A 19513-nucleotide genomic window follows, 5' to 3' on the forward strand; every position below is an offset into this window, starting at 1 on the left:
ATACAGAGTAGACACAGTCTGACCCTTACAGGAGAACAATTTGGACAAGACCCAGATGTCAAAAGTGCATGTTTATAAAAAGCATTGCATCTCTAATCTGTCATTGAGACCAAAGGGTATCAGGGTCTGTAAATACTTGATCCACCAAACTTCTCTCTGTGAGAGTAACTTTTCTGTGTTAATCTGAGTGTTACGGGGCATCATCTCTAGTATGGTGAATCTTAGTTGTGCGATGGTGTGGTGATGTTCTGACCAATGGGAAAACAAAGGGGATTTAAGACTGTTGGTGCGGATGGAACTTTTGTGTTCTGAGATTCTGGTTTTGATTTTACGAGAAGTTTTGCCAACATACATTGAGCCGCAGGGACATTTAATGGTGTAAATGACGTTGGTACTGTCACAGGTGCCAGTGTATCTGAGTTTGATAGCTTTACCTGAACGCGGATGATGGATAACGCAGCCAGTGATAACATTGTGGCAATTAACACAATTATAGCATTTTTGCATGCCCTTGAACTCTTCGTGATCAGTTGTGGGTGATGTTGATAGAATGTCTTTAATGTTTTTACTGCGGGTAAAAGCAAAAATGGGTTCGGCGGAAAAGAGGTCGTTGAAATCCGGTTCCTGTTTCAGCACTTCCCATCTTTTTCTAATGATCTGGCGAATGCGCCTTGAACTCGTGGAAAATGTAGAAACAAATACATGACGGTTGTGGGGATTTTTCTCTGTGGGCGTGAGAAGTTCTGCACGCGTTTTAGTGGAAGTTCTGGAAATAGCTGTCTCAAGAACTGTTGCTGGATAACCACGTTCTTGAAATTTAACAACTTGTCTTTGAAGTGATGATCCCAAAAGTTCAGTGTCAGAAATGATTCTTTTTGTTCTGATCAACTGTGAATATGGAAGATTGCGAATCAATGACGGAGGGTGGAAACTGGAATAAAGAAGGAGATTGTTTCTGTCTGTGGGTTTGGAGTAAATTGTCGTGACTAGAGAGTTGGATTGTTTCTTGATTAATACATCCAAGAAAGGCAGTTGTTCTGTACTGATATTGTATGTGAACTGGATACGTGGATTTTTTTGATTGAGTTGACTGATTTGTTCGATCAACAGATCTTCAGAATTCTTCCAAATTAAAAAAATGTCATCAGTGAACCTGACAAAAAATGCCAAGTTGTCAGTCCAAATGCTGTCAGAAAAAATGTGGTCATCTTCAAATTTAGCCATAAACGTATTGGCGTAAGCAGGAGCGCCAGAAAAACCCATAGACGTGCCACTTATCTGCAAATAGAAGTCACTGTTCCACTTAAGATAACTATGTTGGAGACAAAAAGTAAGGAGCTCCATGATAAAAACTTTGTCTATGGCAGTTTCTTCAAGCTGAAGTAGCGCCCATTCACTGGCTTCTAGACCTTCCAACAGTGGTATTGATGTGTATAAAGCTGTGACATCGATCGAACAGAGAAGCCATGATTCTGAAAAATTGTTGACTTGATTGAGGAGAGATAAGAAGTGAGTGGTGTCCTTAATGTAAATCTTCCATGACTGTACAAACATCTGTAGAAAGTGATCAACTAGTTGACCTGCTGGCATGAAAATTGAATCACATCCAGACACAATGGGCCTGAATGGTGGGTCTTGTAAATTTTTGTGTATCTTGGGCAACATGTATAGTTTGGGTCGTCTGGGGTATGGAACTGTGAGAAAATTGCGAGTTTTGTTTGTTATCCAAGACATTTCTTCAGCATGATCCAAAATCTGGGTCAAAAGTGATTGGAATGATGATGTTGGGTCCTCCTCAAGTTTGATGTAGGTGTTAGTATCTTGTAAATGAAGAGCAACTTTGTGTTCGTAGAATGCTCGATCCATAATAACCAAGGCGCCGCCTTTATCCGCTGGCTGCATTGTCAATCTGTTGTCATTAGCTAGATTCTTAATGATGGCTAATTCATGTATTTTCAAATTGGTGGGAAATGGCTGCTTCAAGTTGAGTTTGGACAAATCACTGCGGACAAGTGCTTCGAACGTGTCCAGAGTTTTGTGAGACATAGGTGGCATGAAGGTAGATTTTGGTTTGAATTGTTGTAGATCTGAATTGCTTTCTTCAATTTGTCCCTCAAAAGAATCTTGCGAAGGTACAATGTTTGAAAAAAAGTGCTTCAATCTGAGATTCCTCATGAATTTGAACAAGGATATTTCTACCTCTAAGGGGTTTGTGTAGTAAACAGGAACAAAGGACAAGCCTTTGTTCAAAACTTGTTCTTGACACGGAGATAAGGCAATTGATGAAATGTTTATGGCAAGGGTTTGCCTTTGCTTCTGAGGTTCCGAGCATCCAGATCCTTTTCTTTTGCTCCTCCTGGTTTTTTTGGGTCTGGTGGTCGACTGGATGGTGGGCCCCTGGACAAAAAAGAAGAAGAGGAAGAAGAAGTGGTTGGTTGAACATTCGTGTCTTTATCAGTGAGTGGAGCACTCGTTGTTGATGAATCTTCAACAAGTGATACAGGTGTGCGTGAAGCGTCAAGTTCGCGGTCTGAGACAACAGATTCTTGAGATGAAGTGTTGGGTCTCTGGAATGTTCTTCTCCGGGCGTACACTTCCGCCCATGTATAAACTTCGTTAAGTTTGTAATCTATGGTGTCTCTGCGAAATTTCCGTAGTTTGCGCTCTTGTAGTTCTTTGCCGTAAGACTCAAGCTTATTATTGATGTCATCAAGAGTAAGTTTCCAATAGTCAGCTTCGCACCGGGTGGATAATTCTGATTTGAGAGACTCTATTTCTTCATCTAATTCACGAATTGTTCTGGCCAATTCTTCAATGAGCAATAAGATGAGGTCCAGTGAACATTTATTCAATACTGCTTGCCACTTGTCCATAAAAGTTTTGTTAAATTGGAACTTGTACAGTAACGGTTTGATAGGTAGGCGTAGTCCTCCTCCCTTCTATCCTCCATGGTCCTTTGTGCATGTCCCTGCACCCTCCTTCTTGCTCATCATAACCATTGTGCTGCCACTAACCCTCCCGCTTGCCATGCATGGTCTTCTGTGCGGCCATGGCCCCTCCCACCTTTCCTGTGTGGTCAGCTAGCTGCCCCTGACCCCCTCCCACCTTCCCTCCATGGTCTGTGTGTATGCCACCATAGTCTCATTGTTGCTCTCCATGGTGTGCCTTGTTTCTAGTGCCCATCTTGCCTGACCTCCATTGTCATCTTGCTGCTCCTGCCCTGCCACCTTGCCCCCAGCCATCTGTTTCCATGTGCAGACCCCCTATTCCCTCCCTCCTGGCTTGTCTGTTCCATTGTAATGCCCCTGATCCTTCCCTCCTGCCCTTTATGGTCTGTTATGCTGCAGCTTTCTCTCCTGTCTGTCCATTATGGTCAGCTAGCTACCATTGCCTCTTTCCCATCTGTTCTCTGTTGTCCATGTGCATGGTCCTGTCCCCTCCCTATTGCTTTCTATGGATTGTTGTGCTGCACTCCCGTCCCGCATGCGCTGTGTGGTGTATTGTGCTGCTGCAAACCCTGATGCCTGCCCTGTAGGGACAGTTTGGTGCAACTCTCCATGTCCCTCCTGTCCTCTGTTATCCGAGTCCATGTCCCTACCCAAATTCCTCCTGCCTACCATGATTCAATGTACCATACTTGCGAACATTTTGAACTTGGTATGAGGGAGATTTTGAAAAAAAAACTGGGGTATTGATTTTCCCCTTTGAGTTACATTGAAAAAGAGGAGATTGTAGACAGGAGACAGATCAAATAAAGCCCATTTGAGCTTAAAAACATTGGCCCACAATGGTCTATTATATTGCCACAGCCTCTCTTGCCAGTCCTGTATTGTTGGTTTGTTGCCCCTTCCCCCCTTTCTACTGCCCTCCATAGTCTGTTGTGCTGCCACTGCCCTTCCTGCCTGCCCAGTGTGGTCAAATTGTTGCCTCTGCACTCTCCTACCTGCCTTCAATTTTCAGAGTCCGTGACCCTGGCCTCTGCCTCTCAACAGTATCCCAATGAACAACTAGATTGCTAACATTCTATATTTATTACAAAAGTGTGGAACGCCTGACGTCATCTTGATGTAATCAAAACTGTAACACCTAGAGTATTTCCTTTAGAAATTACATATATAAGAGGGTCTTATTTGCATTAAAATTATGGCTAGTGCTCTAAAAAACTAAAATGAGGACATATTTTCTGAGTTTTCAAATAGCGACAAAGAACTTTTAAATTATTTGTAATCTTTATGTTTTTTTATCCAGTTGACCACTTGATTAAATGTTGCACCTTGGCGAGAGGATGTGGTGTTACTTCCAGAGCTGCAGACTTTGCAACTGTGGAACCAGGTTGGAGTTTCTGCTTCAGCTCAACATTCTGTGATTGTGGTCAAATCACTTAATCTCCCCATGTCTACAACCAAAATGAATTTGATCTTGTGTGATGTAACCAATGCTCATGTAAAACATTGCAATACCTGACAAGTCTGCACTATATAAAACTGCAAATACACAAAAAATAAGTGTTTTGCACACTTCTGTCATTGGGCTACATGTGGGCTACATCTGGGTGATATTTGTGCTGCATTTAGGCTCTTTTGTGTCTGGTGGCCATCTTGGGAGATTTATTTGTTATCAAGTTTCCTAATGTCCTCATTTACTACAGTCTCTTCAGTAGGAAAGGCTTTCAGTTTTTTACTTTGATTCCATCAAGAAGGTATTCAGATATGTCACACATTTGCCATAAATTCTGAATGTTAGCACTCTAGTTGCTCATTAGATCACTGTAGTAAAGCTACTGCTCACCACGGAAGTCTGCTGCTGGTATTAAAAGTGCATGTTTCAGTCTGCATATCAGAATTTTTTAATGAAATAGAAGAGGATTTGATAAATCACTCAAAATATGCCCTAATTTTTCTTTCTTCAGCACTAATCATAATTTCTATGGCAAAATGAACACCCTCATTGTGTTCCTTTTTAAATTAAATGTTTTAAGCGTTACCAGTTTATTCCAATCAAGATGGCTTCAGTTGTGCCATACTTTTGTCATAAGTAAGACAGTAAGCGCTCTAGTTGTTCTTAAGAACACTCTAGGACATTCTGTCATTAGGCTATACTTGGGCTACACCTGGGTGATATTTGGGCTACATTTGGGCTCTTTTGTCTCTGGTGGCCATCTTGGGAGATTTATTTGTTATGAAGTTTCCTAATTTCCTTATTTACTGCAGTCTCCTCAGTGGGAATACTTTCAGTTTTTTATTTTGGTTCCATCAAGAAGGCATTCAGATGTGTCACACATTTGCCATAAATTCTGAATGTTAGCACTCTAGTTGCTCATTAGATCACTGTAGTAAAACTACTGCTCACCAGGGAAGTCTGCTGCTGGTATTCAAAGTGCATGTTTCAGTCTGCATGTCAGAATTTGTTTATGAAATGGAAGAGGATTTGAGAAGTCAAAATGTGCCCTAATTTTTCTTTCTGCAGAACTAATCATAATTTCTATGGCAAAATGAACACCCTCATTTTGTTCCTTTGTAAATTAAATGTTTTAAGAATTACGACTTTATTCCAACCAAGATGGCTTCAGGTGTGCCATACGTTTGTCATAAGTGGGACTGTTAGCGCTCTAGTTGTTCTTTAGAACACTCTGGGAAGCTGCAGTAGAACACAAAGGAATCAACTGACTGTCTCTGCCCCTGTTGGATGTACATGTTTTACTGAGAATGTCAGACTTCATTCTCACATGACTGAGAAAGATAATGTGAATTTACAGAAAATATGCTCTCAGTTAGCTTATAGATCACCTTCCAAACCTCTGTGGGAAAAGCATGAGAAAATAGTTCTCTCAAACATGATTCCTGATATCACAGCAGAAGGCTTTTTCACATGGTAAAATCACCTTAGAACACACCACAATTCCTAAAATGAGTATGGTACCATCAACAAATGATTTATAATGTAACAAAAGTCTTAAAACCTTCTATTAACTGCAATGCTTTTTAATGAGGTGCTATCATGTATATTGGTCCCAAGATGGCTGCCAACACTTCTTGGAGGAAGTGCTGACAGCCAATCAGATCTCACGATGAGATGTGTGGTTAGGCTCCGCCCAGATATATATGTGATTTTACTTTTGATTTTCTCAGGAACTACTGAACGGATCTACACCATTTAAGCAAAAGGCACATGCCTGACCTGAGGACTACCTCTTTGCCAAATTTCAAGTAATTCTGTTCAGCGGTCGCCAGTAGATAGTTATAGTTAGGACCGTGTTTCCATAGGAAATCTGAAAATTCTATTTTGAATAACTTTGGCGCCGGTTGACGAATCCTCGCTAAATTTTCAAAACTAATGGGGCGCTCTGCTCAGCTCCTACCCTGAAAGTCTCGGGGTGATTCGTCAAGCGGGGGCCGAGAAAAAAGGGGGGTCCCAAAACGCGTTTTCCCCATGCATTTTTCCATAGGACCTTTAGTCGAAGGTACAGCCCGAACGGCTGAACAGAATTACTTGAAATCTGGCAGAGAGGTAGTCCTCAGGTCAGGGAATATATATATATATATATAAACAAAAGGTTGCCCAACTTGGAGAAGCCGCACCCGAGAGGGTTAACACACAAATGCTGCCGGTGGTAAAATGCCAGCCTGTCACACACCATTCCGCTGGCTTGCCAAACGCATTTCGGGCATCATCTCGCCCTTGATCACTGGCTGCTCAACAAAGGACAAACACGGCTCAATTTCATGCACCTGATTTATTCAGCTATTCAAGTCCCGCCCACATGGGCTCTGGCAAGGCATTATGGTATTTGCAGTACATGCCACGAACTCAAGGTGCAAACCCCAGTGGGTGCCACAGTCCTTCTGTTGAAAAATGTCTTTCCCCAAATGGGTAGAAAGGAGTGTGCACAAAGTTGTCAGAGTAGCAATATTTACCCGCAGCTCAGGCCTCCCTCAGTCCGGTCAACACTCTCAAAGTAGAGCAGTGTAGATCCGCCATATGCAGCGCTAGACCTCTCCGCGACCAGACTAGCCGCAAATTATTCCAAACAAAAGGTTGCCCAACTTGGAGAAGCCGCACCCGAGAGGGTTAACACACAAATCCTGCCGGTGGTAAAATGCCAGCCTGTCACACATCATTCCGCTGGCTTGCCAAATGCGTTTCGGGCGTCATCTCGCCCTTGATTACTGGCTGCTCAACAAAGGACAAACACGGCTCAATTTCATGCACCTGATTTATTCAGCTATTCAAGTCCCGCCCACTTGAGCTCTGGCAAGGCATTATGGCATTTGCAGTACATGCCACAAACTCAAGGTGCAAACCCCAGTGGGTGCCACAGTCCTTCTGTTGAAAAATGTCTATCCCCAAATGGGTAGAAAGGAGTGTGCATAAAGTTGTTAGAGTACCAATATTTACCCGCAGCTCAGGCCCCCCTCGGTCCGGTCACCACTCTCAATGTAGAGCAGTGTAGATCCGCCATATGCAGCACTGGGCCTCTCCGAGACCAGACTAGCCACAAATAATTCCAAACAAAAGGTTGCCCAACTTGGAGAAGCCGCACCCGAGAGGGTTAACACACAAATGCTGCCGGGGGTAAAATGCCAGCCTGTCACACACCATTCCGCTGGCTTGCCAAACGCGTTTCGGGTGTCATCTCGCCCTTAATCACTGGCTGCTTAACAAAGGACTAACACGGCTCAATTTCATCCACCTGATTTATTCAGCTATTCAAGTCCCGCCCACATGGGCTCTGGCAAGGCATTATGGTATTTGCAGCGGAATTGTGTGTGACAGGCTGGCATTTTACCACCGGCAGCATTTGTGTGTTAACCCTCTCGGGTGCGGCTTCTCCAAGTTGGGCAAACTTTTGTTTGGAATATATATAGATAGATAGATAGATAGATAGATAGATAGATAGATAGATAGATAGATAGATAGATAGATAGATAGATAGATAGATAGAATTTCACAGTAATACATTTAAAATATTAAAGATTAACATATAAAATGAATATTTGTATTAACTGTATTACACTATATATATTCATATAAATACAGACATATATATTTACATATATATATATATATATATATATATATATATATATATATATATATATATATATATATATATATATATATATATATATATATAAATATATAGATATACACACATATATATTGGGGTGCATGCAACTTGGAATCTTCAAAGAGGTAATGAAGATCCTTATTGATTATGCTGAAATAGACAGACAGGATTTGCAAAATGAAATCGACCAACTAAATGTAACAATTAGATCCATAGAGGGCAATGAAGCAAGTACCAAAGTTAGAGATGACATGATATTGCGCTTAAAAAAAATAAATCTGGATGTGATAAAGAAACGGAAGGTTTTTAAGTTCCAACGTTTTAAAAATGATTATGATCAAGGCCAGATATTCACGTTTGCGTGCAAATATGATGCAGCCAGGTCAAACTTCAAAAGAAAGGACGTGCAAAAAGAAGGAGACGCAATGGAGCAGGGCCGGCTTTAGGGCGGTGCGAGCGGTGCCACCGCACCGGGTGCTGGCTTCCTGGGGGCGCCGTGTTTGCAAGTTTAGTATGTTTTTCAAGCACCTGCTGCAGTGTTTCTTTCCTCCAGCAATTACCAGGCCTCACATAAATGTCAAGATAACTCGTGTGATTAATTATCTTCCTGGAGAGAGATCAGTGTTTTGTATAGTTGAGGTTTTGACCTCTGTGAAGTTAGTGCAGAGGGTTAATATGCCTGCTGCAAAGAACGTGTACCAAGTAGATTACAGAGTGAGTATGATGTAAACAGATCAGCAGGTTACTGCTTTCAAAAGAGACATCCTTTTGTTACTTGCAATTTATAACTTAAAGTCCAAATATAGAATAGTGAGCTATTAACTTTCAACCTAGAGCTGCATACACACTGCAAAGTATACATTATTAGAACATTGATTAATGTTGCAAAAGGGTTAATTTGGCTAGAAATAGATTCTTATTACTAAAGAAAACTCTCAACTTTGCTGTTTCTTTTTCGACTCTGAGTTTGTGCTTCTCCACACTAAGCACTCTTAAACTATACTGCCTACCAGTATGGATGACATGTGACTCCTACACTTTTAGTCCTTTGGCTCATGTAACACTTCCTATACACTGATTTACACACGTATGATTGAGTGTCTCTGTGTAATGTGTGCGTGATGCAAAGTGCTCGGACACCCTACACTGGTATGAGTGGCGCTATATAACTAATTCAATGCATCTGAGAGAGTGTGGTTATGGAGACTTGGTCACTGTTAAAGGGTGCTAGTGAGAGAATCCATGGTGGAGGTGGTCATGGGGGGGGGGCGCCAACAAACATTATCGCACAGGGTACCACTAGCACTAAAGCCGGCCCTGCAATGGAGGCACCAAGCAGTGCCTAAACAACTGCATCTTCGTTATCGAATTTAAGCTCATCTGTGGAGACAGAGTCTGAATCAGAGGGCACTTTGAGCAAAACAAAAGCACGGAAGCATACTCTGGTAGAGGAGGTGGGTTTTTAACGGGAAGAAAGACGTCAAACATTACGTCTAAGAAATATGTAACCCAATCACAATATAAAAAAAGAGCAGAAACAACAAGCGAAAAGAATGAAGGAGAAGCAGGCGTAAAAACAAGCAAACAACAAGGAGTGCAGACGCAACTAGCACAATAACCCCAAAGTAATAACGACAACAATGCCATTATCAATCTCTCAGAAATGGCATTGGATAAAACTGAATAACAATTGCTCTCCCTAGGACTGTCTTTTTGTCCAGAAAACAACTTTGATTATCCGCAAACTCGAGCAGACAGATATATGTACATTAGGAAGCTCAAGCTACAGAAATATCATCAAGGCATGACTAAGAAAACTGGAAAGATAGTGTCTGCTCCCCTAAGCAATTTCAACAATCTGGCGGCCTCAGATGTCAGTACTTTGGTCAACCTACATTGTTTGGAAAATGACCAAATGACTGAGGAGTTGAATTCCATACAAACAACCTTGGATATGGAAGCAGTGGTAATCAGTGCTATCCCTACTACAGCATTTAAATCTAAATCAAAATTTGTCCCTGTCATGCCTAAGGACTCTGTTGATATTTTTGATGACATCGTAACATCAGACATTAAAAAATGGATGCAAACTGAAACCAATGCCCATAGAAAACGTTACCAGTGGAAATATCACCAACTTATCAAGAAGTTACGGGACAATGATAATATAGTGGTGCGTGGCTCGGACAAGGGGTGCAATGTAGTGATCTGGCCACTTAAGAAATATCAGGAAGAAGCTCTCCGCCAACTATCAGATCGAGATTATTACAAGATAAGTAACCAGCAAACAACCAAGGCAGAACAAAATGATTTATTTACCAAGTTGCTAGCATGGAAGAGCAGGGGTCTTATAAATCAAGATGAATTAAATTTTTTAAAAAAATTAATATCCTGTGTTGCCAATCATGTATCTGTTACCGAAGGTACATAAAGACGTTCTTTGCCCTCCAGGTAGACCTATAATTTCAGCCAAGCAGAGACTGTTGGAAAATGTTTCTGTGTATATAGACTCTTTTTTACAAGAACATGTGAGAAATCTCCCATCGTTTGTACAGGATATGACAGACTTTTTAAAACAAGTTTATGAGTTTGAATGGTGCAGTGATTTTTTACTTATTGCATTAGATGTATCCAATTTATCTACCTCTATTAGACATGACGATGGTATCAGAGCTTTGAATTACTTTTTGGGAAAAAGACCCATGGAGATTAATACACACAATAAGTTACTCATTGATCTAAGAAGATTTTGCTTGGACAAGTACTTTTTGTTCGACCAGACTGTGTACCATCAAGTAAGAGGCGTAGCTATGGGGGCCAGCTTTTCCCCTAGCTACGCCTGCTTACATATGGAATGGTGGGAACAAATGATTTTACCTATTGAGTTTGCAGAGAATTTTAACCACAATATAGTGAAATGGGTCAGGTTCATTGATGACCTTTTTGTTATCTGGCATGGGGACAAAAACAAGTGCGGAAGAATTCATTTCAAGATTGAATGTGAACAATCTTAACTTACTTTTCACGCATGACATCGGTGATCAGTCTATTACATTTTTGGATGTGGAAGTGTTTATTGCCAGTGGTAAGTTGGAAACCAAGTTACACCATAAGGCAACCACTGGCAATACAATACTCCATTCTGCTAGTTTTCATCCAAAGCATACCATATGCAGAATCCCCTACGGGGAAATGCTGCGCATTTGTCGGATTTGTAGCAGGGACGGAAACTTAGATTTGGCACAGCAACAATGTAAGAAAAGATTCTGTGAAAGGGGCTATGCTAATCACATCATAGATGAGGCCATAAAACGCACTAGGAGTATCTCCCGCAGTGATATCTTGAAACAACAATCGAGATCTGCCAAAAAAAGCTCACAACCAACAGCAAACACTGGGCCGTTAAACACCAGTAATACCAGCCCGAGGCTCATTTTCACATATAATAAACAGAAGGACAGTCTTTATAAAATACTAAAGAAGAATTGGCATCTAATTTAGAGTGACCCCGTGATAGGTGGGAGTATACCTAGCTCTCCTGTCATTACTTATCGAAGGGCTCCTAGCACCAGGGATCTGGAAGTGAACAACAGCCCGGAAATGAAATCTAAGAGCAATTGGTTATCAAACCGGAAAGGTTTTGCCGAATGTCAGTCATATAAGGCTTGTAAGTATGGGATAAATAAAGCTTCATATATTTCCCCATTTAAGGACAGGCCTTGCATTTTGGACATATGTATATATATGGGTTCTGTAGTTCACTTCAACTAACGTGAACTAGCACAGGTGAGCGGACAATTAGGGGGCGGAGCGGGCTTAGATTAAGAACAAAAAGGAGGCAGGACTTACCATCAGTTTGCTGCAAACCTCCTGGACACTTGGGCGCTGAAGAAGGCTGAGGATATGCCGAAATGCATTCACCAATGACCAATAAAGTGCTTCCTAAGGTGTATCACCTGTGTGGCCTCTGCTCTCTCAAAAGAAGGAGTTTGGTGTATATGTCGTCGCGTCAGCCAGAGACGCGAAACAGAGGCCCCCGCCTCACAAGATGGCCCAGACTTCACTGGCTCTGCTGTGGCAGTTTTGCATGTTTTCCAAGGTATTGGCTGTTCTGGGCCCACCACGGATATCAGGAAGAGATAAGGCGGTTGTGAGGTTATTAACCTCATGCTGGGCGGTGTGCACCGTCACTGCTGCCCCCGCCGCAAGGAATCCTGGTCTCTGGGGTTGAAGTGGTTAGGGGACCTGAGGAGGCGCTTTGTTTGTAACTATCAAGCAGGAAAATGGTTTTAAATTGCACGCATCACTCCCTGCACCCCCGCACAACCACTGGGCGTCAATCTCACCCCCCGCACCATCTACCTGGATCCATAACAAAAGGATTCTGGGTTATGTAGTTCACTTCAACTAATGTGAACTAGCACAGGTGAGCGGACAATTAGAGGGTGGAGCGGGCTTGGATTAAGAACAAAAAGGAGGCAGGACTTACCATCAGTTTGCTGCAAACCTCCTGGACACTTGGGCGCTGAAAAAGGCTGATGATATGCCGAAATGCATTCGCCAATGACCAATAAAGTGCTTCCTAAGGTGTATCCCCTGTGTGGCCTCTGCTCTCTCGAAAGAAGGAGTTTGGTGTATATATATTTATATATATATATTCACTGAAAAAACCATAGGTTTCAGGGGCGTTATAGTTAGCTGGACTTTTCACTCGTACAAAACCATAGAAATTCCCCCGTTATAGTTAGTTCAGCTAACTATAACTCGCGCACCCGCAATGCACTGCTGATGACGTCACATATTACATCACTCATGACATGGTCAGTGACATCACTCATGACATCACTAATGACATCTCAAATGACATCACTGATGACATCACTGATGTCATCATCCAGTGAATGTGTGTTTTTCTGAAAATTACATATGTTTTATATATGTATATCTCAAGGTCGATGGAAGAATAAATGGGTATATAAGTGTCTAAATGGATGATTTGTTTTTGAAAAATTGATTGTATAACTGACTGATTAAGTGTATCTTAGTGAATACATGGCTTAGTGAGTAATGTTTAAATATGTAAATATCTGTATCAGTCTCTCACTTTGTGTATAAGTGGCTGCATGGGTTGGTGAGTAGCTACATGAGTGTCTATATAGGTTATTAGTTGGTTTTTGAGTATCAGTATAAGTGTCTGATGTCTGTATGGTTCGGTGGGGGGTATTACGTAGTGCATAGGTGCATGAATGAGTGACTCACTGTTTGTATGTGTTGAAGACAGCATGTGTGCAGGACTGTATGGGTGGATGAGTGTGTGCATGGGTGTGTTAGTGAGTGAATGACTGTCTCAATAGTGTCTCTATGAGTAACTACATATGTTTTAAACTAGTATATGTGACTATTGGTGTATATAAGTGAGTATATGTGAGAGTGAGAGATTCTGTATGAATAAGTATGTGTTTCTATAAGTGATTGTTTAAAAGACTAAGTATGTGTAAGTTTCTGTAGAAGTAAGTGTGGTGGTGTGTGTATAACTGTATATGCAGGTAAACGGATGTTTGATTCTTTATTAGCATGAGTGACTATGTGTGTGAGTAACTTTATGGATGAGTGGTGTTGTGTAACAGGATGTATAGGTGTATGAGTACATATGATGAGTGAGTAAATGTATGAGTGACTGTATAGGACTGTTGGTGAATGAGTGGATGTGGATGTGGATCTTACAATTACTGAGTAGGTTGTTGTAACTGGTATTGGTATGTACATTGTTTTGAAAATTTTAATTTCTATTTTTGAATGTGTGTATCAAAGGTTATATTAGGGGGAGAGGAGGTCTGCCACTCTATCACAAGGATGATGTCATCAGTGATGTCATGAGTGATGTCATGAGTGATGTCACTGACCATGTCATGAGTGATGTAATATGTGACGTCATCAGCAGTGCATTGCGGGTGCGCGAGTTATAGTTAGCTGAACTAACTATAACGGGGAAATTTCTATGGTTTTGTACGAGTGAAAAGTCCAGCTAACTATAACGCCCCTGAAACCTATGGTTTTTTCAGTGAATTTCAAAGGTTTTTTAAATGCTAATTTCTAGCTATGCCTACAGAGATAGGACATGTGAAGAAAGAAGGAAAAACGCACAGAAAGAAAAAAAGGAAATGCAGAAAGAAGCAACAGAAGTCCTCAAAGACGAAGAAAAGTGCAGGAAGAAGTATAACGTGCAGAAAGAACAAACAGAAGAGCAGAAACAAGCCTTGTTGCAAAATCATCCTGTACCCTCAACTTTTTCAGACGGATACTGGTGGTAACTGAGTCTGACTAACCAGTCCTAGAGCCAGTGCTATGTTAAAAGACACTCAGAATACAGTGAAAACCCCTACCTACACTAGGGCACACTATGCGTTGGGGTCCCCCTGTGATTAACATGACCTCCTCTGTAAGCCCCTAGTATATAATAGGGCAGGGGATTAAAACTACCTCTTAAAACGCACCACAGGGCGTGTTTGAACACGTCACCTCATGCCCCGTCCCCTCCCTTCCACACTGTGTAAACACGCCCTGTAGCCGTTTTGAGTTGGGAGATTAAGTCCCCTTGAATCCTGAGGGTCCCTAGGGTCCAACTAGACCACTAGGTACCTCCAGTAAGCGCCACAGAGCTGCGTTGCAGAGAGGTGTAAAAAGTGGCACGGCCTGCACCACCTCTCTGCAACGCAGAGCAGTGGTGCTTACTGGAAGCACCTGGTGGGCTAGTTGGACCCCAGGGTCCCTCAGGATTGAAAGGGAATTATTTCCCCAACTTAAAAACGCGCCACAGGGCGTGTTTGCACACGTCACCTCAGGCCCCGTCCCCTCCCTTCACCACTGTGTAAACGCGCCCTGTGGCCGTTCTGAGTTGAGAGATTAAGTCCCCTTGAATCCTAAGGGTCCCTAGGGTCAAACTGGCCCACTAGGTACCTCCAGTAAGCGCCACAGAGCTGCGTTGCATGGAGGTGTAAAAAGGGGCGTGGCCTCAGAACACCTGTCTGCAACGCAGCTCCCTGGCGCATACTGGAGATACCTGTTGGGCTAGTTGGCCCTCAGGGACCCTCAGTATTGAAGGGGAATTAATTCCTCAACTTACAACTGGCCAGGGGGCGCGTTTGCAGAGTGCTGCAAGGAGGGGGCGTGGCCTCCGGCGCGATGCCGGTCTTCCAGTTTTTTTTTTTTTAGAAGGAGAGCTGTGTGGCCCCCTTTCTTTTTCTAATTTATTAGCCCTTGGGACCCCATCCCCCAGGGCCTGCACCCTAATTTTTTTTGTTGAAAAAAATGTATTTGGCCCTCCCAAGGCCTTAATCGGCCCCGGGGACCCCAACCCCCGGGTCATGGCCTATTTTTTTTTTTATTCTTTAGGAGGGGGGCTGTGTTGCCCCCCTCCTCAGGCCACTTATGGCCCCATCCCCCGGGGCCGGCCTTTGATTTTTATTATTTTAAAAAAATATATATTTATAGAAACACCTAGGACATGCTGGACAAACCGTATGTACCTATCACCATGACGATTTGCGTGATATTCATTAAAAGGCGCCTATGCATACAATGAATCCACGTAGAATGTATTCACACCGCTAGTGAAGCTCTGACATGTCTGACACCCTACCGTGCCTAATCCCGGCGCCCCCGCTGGTGGGTACTCTCCAAGTAGACACCCTTGTCGTTTATTTATACAAACATGGGTAGCTATTGACGGGCACATTTAATACACATGCACACCAAGCCATTCAAAGGGGATTCGACAAAAATTCGACCAAACTATGCAAGAAACCCCCTCACGGTTAATAAAACACAAATCCACCGCCGGATGTGTAATACTTTTTATTTTACTCTCTGGAAAGGAGACAAACCTCACTTGAGAGTCACAGCGTGCTCCTGGCTGAGCCCAATGCTGTGTTACACCCACCAGTGCCCGCCGAGTGCCACACTCCTCTGTGTTGTATTCCACCAGCTAGTGCGTATGCTATGACACTCTCTAGCCCATGTGAACTGTAACACCACGCCGTGAATATGGCATGCCACACTTGCCTTCGCACGGGTTATATTGCCCCATCCAACGTGCCTTCCTCGATGCCTATGTTAAAAGCACAGCGCTATGCCATACATATTATAATCTGGGATCCATATCTTTGTCACAGTGCATATGCAATGTTACACTACCCAGCACATATTTTATATTACAACTTTAGAGACTACTTAGGTTACACAACACTGCCCTGTGCATATTACACTCCAAGGCGCATATCACATAGCAAGCGCTAGTGCCTGTGCTGTCTCGCGCTCTCCAATGAATCTGTCATTGCGCACAATGTATTGCATATTATATTTCAAGGCCCGGTTCATCTTATATCACACTTTTTGGTGCATAGTTTATACCATATACTATATCTAGTTTTCATTTTCAATCGTGCTCCCAGGACTATGTTCTATATAACACTGCGTCCACCTACCCTTTTCACGGGCATTACCTTTTGCGATGGGGGGGTGGAGGGTCAGGGGATGTTCCTGCCAAGTGAGCCCGGAGTCACAGTCCCAAACGTCCTCTTCTTCCTGAATAAAAGTGAGATTATGCTGCATACTTTATAAACAACCGCAATGGACCGCACTCCGCTAGCTCCTCCTCCGGGTCGCCCCAAGGGAAGCTGGTACATGAAGTTCTTGAGTGGTTCACTCCAGTGGGTGCAAGTAAGTACTTGTTGAACTGATGATCTCTGATGGAGTTCTTGAGTGGTTCACCCCAATGGGTGCAAGTAAGTACTTGTTGAACTGATGATCTCTAGACCCGATACATGTCCCGGGTTTTAAAATATCGGCCGAGACATGGCTCGGGTTTCAGGATAACTTCCCTCCTCAGTAGAGAAAATAGTTAGGGGTGGAAGAGAGGGCCGCCAAGCAACCGTCAAGGGCCTCAGTGCCCGCACAGGCATGCAGGTGCGTCGTCCAGGAGCTCGTCAGCTCAAAGCTCGAGGGAGCCATTTTTATAAACAACCACAATGGACCGCACTCCGCTAGCTCCTCCTCCGGGTCGCCCCAAGGGAAGCTGGTACATGAAGTTCTTGAGTGGTTCACCCCAGTGGGTGCAAGTAAGTACTTGTTGAATTGATGATCTCTGATGGAGTTCTTGAGTGGTTCACCCCAATGGGTGCAAGTAAGTACTTGTTGAACTGATGATCTCTAGACCCGATACATGTCCCGGGTTTTAAAATATCGCCCGAGACATGGCTCGGGTTTCGGGATAACTTCCCTCCTCAGTAGAGAAAATAGTTAGGGGTGGAAGAGAGGGCCGCCAAGCAACCGTCAAGGGCCTCAGTGCCCGCACAGGCACGCAGGTGCGTCGTCCAGGAGCTCGTCAGCTCAAAGCTCGAGGGAGCCATTTTTATAAACAACCGCAATGGACCGCACTCCGCTAGCTCCTCCTCCGGGTCGCCCCAAGGGAAGCTGGTACATGAAGTTCTTGAGTGGTTCACCCCAGTGGGTGCAAGTAAGTACTTGTTGAACTGATGATCTCTGATGGAGTTCTTGAGTGGTTCACCCCAATGGGTGAGAGTAAGTACTTGTTGAACTGATGATCTCTAGATCCGATACATGTCCCGGGCTTTAAAATATCACCCGAGAAATGGCTTGGGTTTCGGGATAACTTCCCTCCTCAGTAGAGAAAATAGTTAGGGGTGGAAGAGAGGGCCGCCAAGCAACAGTCAAGGGCCTCAGTGCCCGCACAGGCACGCAGGTGCGTCATCCAGGAACTCGTCAGCTCAAAGCTCGAGGGAGCCATTTTTATAAACAACCGCAATGGACCGCACTCCGCTAGCTCCTCCTCCGGGTCGCCCCAAGGGAAGCTGGTACATGAAGTTCTTGAGTGGTTCACCCCAGTGGGTGCAAGTAAGTACTTGTTGAACTGATGATCTCTGATGGAGTTCTTGAGTGGTTCACCCCAATGGGTGCAAGTAAGTACTTGTTGAACTGATGATCTCTAGACCCGATACATGTCCCGGGTTTTAAAATATCGCCCGAGACATGGCTCGGGTTTCGGGATAACTTCCCTCCTCAGTAGAGAAAATAGTTAGGGGTGGAAGAGAGGGCCGCCAAGCAACCGTCAAGGGCCTCAGTGCCCGCACAGGCACGCAGGTGCGTCGTCCAGCAGCTCGTCAGCTCAAAGCTCGAGGGAGCCATTTTTATAAACCTGCGCGCTACGAGAGGTACTTTACCTGAGAACACTTATTTTAGCAGCCTAAACAGCAACCCTACACACTCACCTACTCCCTGCTGACGAGAGGCAACTACCTCGAAACACGTGTCCAGGGATGGCTAACGCTACACTTACTTGCACTCAAGACTCGGGCATAGGCGTACCCGCCGACGCTGACTTCAGGGACCACAATTCTTTGGGGCAACACGCTGGTAGGTAGAGCAGTGTGCGACCAATTGGACTATTGTTAATATTCAGGCTCCTTGAGCCGGTGGAGCTGACGAGCTCATGGTTACGCACCTGCGCGCTATGAGAGGTACTTTACCTGAGAACACTTATTTTAGCAGCCTACACAGCAACCCTACACACTCACCTACTCCCTGCTGACGAGAGGCAACTACCTCGAAACACGTGTCCAGGGATGGCTAACGCTACACTTACTTGCACTCAAGACTCCGGCATAGGCGTACCCGCCGACGCTGACTTCAGGGACCACAATTCTTTGGGGCAACACGCTGGTAGGTAGAGCAGTGTGCGACCAATTGGACTTTTGTTAATATTCAGGCTCCTTGAGCCGGTGGAGCTGACGAGCTCATGGTTACGCACCTGCGCGCTATGAGAGGTACTTTACCTGAGAACACTTATTTTAGCAGCCTACACAGCAACCCTACACACTCACCTACTCCCTGCTGACGAGAGGCAACTACCTCGAAACACGTGTCCAGGGATGGCTAACGCTACACTTACTTGCACTCAAGACTCCGGCATAGGCGTACCCGCCGACGCTGACTTCAGGGACCACAATTCTTTGGGGCAACACGCTGGTAGGTAGAGCAGTGTGCGACCAATTGGACTTTTGTTAATATTCAGGCTCCTTGAGCCGGTGGAGCTGACGAGCTCATGGTTACGCACCTGCGCGCTACGAGAGGTACTTTACCTGAGAAGACTTATTTTAGCAGCCTACACAGCAACCCTACACACTCACCTACTCCCTGCTGACGAGAGGCAACTACCTCGAAACACGTGTCCAGGGATGGCTAACGCTACACTTACTTGCACTCAAGACTCGGGCATAGGAGTACCCGCCGACGCTGACTTCAGGGACCACAATTCTTTGGGGCAACACGCTGGTAGGTAGAGCAGTGTGCGACCAATTGGACTTTTGTTAATATTCAGGCTCCTTGAGCCGGTGGAGCTGACGAGCTCATGGTTACGCACCTGCGCGC

The sequence above is a fragment of the Triturus cristatus genome, chromosome 7, assembly GCF_964204655.1.
Source record: "Triturus cristatus chromosome 7, aTriCri1.1, whole genome shotgun sequence".
In the NCBI taxonomy this organism is placed as follows: Eukaryota; Metazoa; Chordata; class Amphibia; order Caudata; family Salamandridae; genus Triturus; species Triturus cristatus.